A 6,129-nucleotide genomic window follows, 5' to 3' on the forward strand; every position below is an offset into this window, starting at 1 on the left:
CTCTCTCTTAGAGTATATATGTTAAGCACTAAAGCTCAGGAATTAAAAAATAGAGTAATGAATGTAGAGATTAATTTCGACAATTAGTAGTTCGGTGTATTCACTACTTCATTCAATGCTCTTTGTGCCATTTATACTTAGAGATCTTCAAGTTTTCATTAGACACAAGAGCTTGTAACTACCGGGATATCGCTTGCATGTGTTCGGAAGTTATAATGGTTGTTCATAATAAATGCTTTTGACACAGGTTGCTTGAACCTATGAAATGTATCCGTTGAGCATCATAACCTGTGGAAATGTCTTAATACAAAAATAAGTTTTCTTCTCAAGTAAATATGAATGAATAATAGAAGAAATATTGATCCTTTGATTTAATACAGAAAATAAAGATCATGAAATCAAAGATCAGGTAATCAGAGAATCAAATTATTGAAGTCGTGATCGATAAGCCCTTAATCAATTAAGTTATCGATTAATAGAAAAGGTAATAGACTTAAAAGATGAAATCATTTATTGATGTGATTATGGATCATTCACTTTATGGAACAAATGATCGATAAATGGTGAAATATAGTCAAAGTGATTTTATCAGGAAAATTCATCTAAAAAGCTTGTAATTTGAATCAGGTGCCTTCTCTGCTTTTTACAAGAGTATAAAATAATTAATGAAGATTGAGAAAAGCTTAAAGATAATATAGCGTCAATTTCTCTGAAAAACATTGTGAAGAATAGTAAGAAAGGTGTTTTAACTTTTTGGAACAAATGATTGATAATCATTTTATCAAACAGATGATCGATAATTTAAGTTATTGTGGAAAAACACTTTAAACACATTAATCTATAAGAGAGTTTATTATATCTTTTACGCAATTCTGAGAGTAACTCAATAGTATGGCCTATTGAGGGGATTGTAACCTTACGGGTAGCAAGGGAGAGTGATTGAGAGAGATTCAATTACTGTACTGAGGCACCAAGAGCCTGCTCAATCTTGGGGATTGAGTGAAAACATTCCAAATAGTGTGTGAGTTGAAGAGACTTACTAATTATCTGAAATATGATTAATAACCTCTTAATCAATAAGGTGATCGATTAAGACCTTGTCAACAGTGAGAAACTTAACCTTTTTACCTGATAGCTCATCAATCATTTGAATTATTGATCAAGTGATCAATAATTTCTCGACAGTAATCATATTCAAACAGTTTTACCAAAGTTCGAACAAGTGATCAAATAGTTTATTTATCTAACAGGTTGTCTAGCACAGTGATGATCTAACACGTTATTGGTAAACAATTAACAACATTTGAACTCATAATAAATAGTCATTTATCTAACACATGTTCGATCAACCAATGATCCAACACATGATCCAACAAATGATCCAACAGATGGTCCAACAATTTAATGATCTAACAGATGATCGAATAAAAGCTTAACAGTTGTGCAAAGAAATTTACCATTTATCTGATGGCTTATCAAAAACCTTGTTTATCAATCAAATGATCAATAAATTGTTAATCGTTCTTCTCACTTTTTGAATATCTGACGATTGATTCTATGTTTTTCATCTGTTGTATAAATATCAAGAATCATCACCCTTTCTGTTATTCATTTATATTTACTTGAAGAATAAAGCTTACTTGTTCCTAAGAGACTTCTGTAGATTACAAAGCACAACGGTTACATTATAGACTTAACCTATTGTGTCAGAAGCATTAATGGCGAGCAACCGTTGTAACTGCCAAACATAGGCAAGCGATCTTTCAACGGCTAGAAGCTCTTCTGTCTAGCGGATAACTGAAATACTCTAACTATGAATAGCACCAAGAGCATTGAATAAAGTATTGAATAGACGAACTACCAACTGTTGAAATTCCTGTTGCATTCAATACTCTACTTTTCTGAACCGAGCTTCAGTGTTTATCACATATATATATACTCTGTAAGAGAGTTCATTATATCTCTTACTCAATTCTGAGAGTAAATAGTGTGGACTCTTGAGGGGATTGTAACCTTATGGGTAGTAAGGGGGAGTGATTGAGAGAGATTCAATTACTATACTGAGGCACCAACACTTTACTCTCTTGAGCCTTGAGAACAATACCTTTGTGACTCTTCTCATTCATCTCCTTTTTGTACTTCTACTTGCTTTCATACTCTACCAGGCTTATGAATAGTGCAGCAACCGAGCTAATTGATTCTCCTTTTGTCTCCTCAATGACTGTCACTTACGGTTCCCACTCTTTAGTGAGTCTACTCAATATTTTCCTCACTTCATCCTCTTGACTATGGTTCTTGCCGAGTGTAGTGAGGTGATTGATGAGGTGCGAGAATCTCACTTCCATCTCTTGAATGCTCTCTCCATCTTTCATTCTGAATAATTCAAATTTAATAGTGAGAGTATTGATTCTGTTCTGTTTCACTCCAGTTGTTCCCTCGTGAGCAATCTCTAGTGCTTCCCATATTTCTTTTGTGGTTTCCAGACTTAAAACCTGAAAATATTCTTTTTGACTCAAGGCATAGGTCAAATATTGATTGTTTTATTATTCAGCAGAATGAGCCTTTTATCTTTATCATTGAACTCACTCAAACTTTTAGGAACTTGTTGATTGTTTATGATCTTCATCGGAACAAGTTACCATGTTTTATTATGTTCTATGAGCCGTATTCCGTAGCTTTGATGAAGATCTTCATTCTTATCTTCCAGAATGTAAAATTCTCTCAATTAAAGCCCGGTGGTTTTGTCGTTGAACAACGTTCGAATAGCACACTGTCACCAAATCCTACCATTTAGGATCTCTTTTCAGACAGTTAAGTCCTTTTCAAAGAGACCTCCTCTAATATCAAATGTTAGTGGTAGTTTCACCCAAGAGGGGGTAAATTGGGTGATATATTAAAAATCTACTTAATAAAATAAATAACCAAATAAAGCATAGAGACAAGTTTAGAAAGATTTCACTGAGGATGAACAGAAGAAGAATGACATAGGAAATTATACTGGTTCGTTCTCAACCAATTGACCTACGTCTAGCCGTTAGAGCTCCTCTGAGTTTTCCACTAATTCCCTAAGATTCAACAGGCTCTTGGTGCCTCAGTACAGCAATTGAGTCACTCTTAATCACTCTCCCTTACTACCCGTAAGATTACAATCCCCTCAAGAGTCCCACACTCTTAAGTCACTCACATATTTGAATAGAAGAATCACAAACTCTCTCTTAGAGTATATATGTTAAGCACTAAAGCTCAGGAATTAAAAACAGAGTAATGAATGCAGAGATTAATTTCAACAATTGGTAGCTCGGTATATTCACTACTTCATTTAATACTCTTCACACCATTTATAGTTAGAGATCTTCAATTTTCTGTTGGACAGAAGAGCTTGTAGTCATTAGGATATTGCTTTCGTGTGTTCGGTAATTACAACGGTTGTTCATAATAAATGCTTCTGACACTAGTAGCTTGAACCTATAAAATGTATCCATTGAGCATCGTAACCTGTGAAAATGTCATAATATAAAAATAAGTTTTCTTCTCAAGCAAATATGAATGAATAATAGAAGAAATGTTGATCCTTTGATTTAACACAGAAAATAAAGATCATTAAATCAAAAATCAGGTAAGAATCAAATTATCAAAGTCTTGATCGATAAGCCCTTAATCAATTAAGTTATCGATTAATAGAAAAGGTATCAGACTTAAAAGATGAAATCATTTATCAATGTCATTATGGATCATTCACTTTAGGGAACAAATGATCGATAAATGGTGAAATGTAGTCAAAGTGATTTTATCAAGAAAATTTATCTGAAAAGCTTGTAATTTGAATTAGGTGCCTTCTCTACTTTTTACAAGAGTATAAAATAATTAATGAAGGTTGAGAAAAGCTTAAAGATAATATAGCATAAATTTCTATGAAAAACATTGTGAAGAACAATTTAAAGAAAAATGTTTTAAGTTTTTGGTGCAGATGATCGATAATCATTTTATCAAACAGATGATTGATAATTTAAGTTATTGTGGAAAAATACTTTAAACACATTAATCTGAAACATTATTGATAAAGACTTGATTGAACAAGTTATTGCAAAAGCTATTCTAAAAGATTTAGACTGATTTAGATAGAAAACCATAACATTAATCTATTAAATGAACGATAATTTAATTATCGATCAAGTGATTGATTATTGACTAAGAGAAATTTGAACTGAGTAAAACAAAGAGGATTTGATCAAATAGCTGATTGATCAACCAAAAAGAAGTTTTGTCAAATAATTCTAGGACAAGTTATCGATAAGTGAATGATCGATAAAATGATTGATAAACCATAAAACATTCCAAACAATATGCGAGTTGAAGAGACTTACCAATTATCTGAAACATGATCGATAACTTCTTAATTGATAAGGTGATCGATTACCTTATCAATATTGAGAAACTTAACCCTTTTACCTGATAGCTCATCGATCATTTGAATTATTAATCAAGTGATCGATAATTTCCTGATAGTAATCATATTTAAACAGTTTTACAAAGTTTGAACAGATGATCGAATAGTTTATTTATCTAACAGGTTATCTAGCACAGTAATGATCTAACATGTTATCGATAAACACTTAACAGTATTTGAACTCATAATAAATAGTCATTTATCTAATATGTTTTCTATCAACCAATGATCCAACACATGATCCAACAAATGATCCAATAGATGATCAAATAAAAGCTTAATAGTTATGTAGAGAAACTTACTATTTATCTAATGGCTTATCAAAAAACCTTGTTTATCAATCAAGTAATTGATAAATACTTAATAATAGCACTATTCAAAGAAGTTTAGCCATTTATCGAATACGTGATCGATACATGCATTTATCCATAAGGTTATCCAAAAACGCATTTATCCATAACGTTATCCAAAGACGCATTTGTCCATAAGGTTATTGATAAAACCTTAATAGTAACTAAATTCAAAGAAACTCAATCATTTATCTAATACATGATCGAATACTCTATTTATCCATAAAGTTATCGATAAACACTCATCAATAAATATATGCAGAGAAGTTTAACTATTTACTTTGTTATCATCAAAACCTTAAATCTAACACCCTTTGTGTTCTGATGACTCTACATGTACCCAACTCCACCATAGCCCAACTCTACCATTGCCCAGTGTTGCACCACTTGTTGAAGCCATTGATGTCATGATAGATGAGTAGATGACCTTGACTCGCATAGTTTCTATTCGCCACTACCTTGTTTATTGGACTCGCATAGGTTCTATTCGCCACTACCTTGTTTATTGGAAATGATGTGCTAACTCAAATGCTACATGGCTCACCGAGGATGAGTTTCAACGTCTAGACCCGGCTTTCTTGATGAGTAACCACTATCTAACTCTCCAGTGGCAAGTTGTTCCCACCTGAGGGGAAAAGATGCAAAGACCTCCATTTAATCCATTTAATTTAATTTATTTTCATGTTAATTAATTATTTTATTTTAATCAGTAGTGCATAGTTACCTCCAATCCCCACTCCTCCTTATTTTCATTTTTAATTATTATTTTAAGTAGTTTACTTGTTTAGGATATATACTGTTAGGTTTTCACTTTCACAGTAGAGTTGGATATTGATTTTGCAGACAGTTATTTTCCTTCTCAATTTCTCTCTTTTTTGCTCTCCCTTCTATCTGATCTCATCCCTTCCCCTTTTTGTCTTGTTCGTTTCACATCACTTTTCTACAAATATCAATCCAAACATAAATTAAGCTATACTAACTAACTTTTATCCTAATACACTTCTGTAAAAATCAGATAACACAAAAGCTACTTTTGCCATCACTAAGCTAAATGCACCCTATATGTCATTCTAATTAAAAGAGTGGGGTCTGGAAGTAAATGAGGCGTTATGATTATAAGGTAGGTTAAGATGACTAAAGGTTTTGCGGACAGTAGGGTCCTGGAGGTGAGAAAAAATAATCTTTATAAGTAGATAATTTCTTTCTGGAACTTTGAAAGTTTATGATCAGCATAATATTACTAGATTAATTTTGTCATTTTTTTGGGGGAAAAATCTATCATTCTTTATCATTATTTATAAAATGGGAAAAATTAGAAAAAAAATTATCATT

Source organism: Neltuma alba, unplaced genomic scaffold (assembly GCF_004799145.2).
Source record: "Neltuma alba isolate B1F8T4 unplaced genomic scaffold, ASM479914v2 tig00010471_pilon, whole genome shotgun sequence".
Classification (NCBI taxonomy): domain Eukaryota; kingdom Viridiplantae; phylum Streptophyta; class Magnoliopsida; order Fabales; family Fabaceae; genus Neltuma; species Neltuma alba.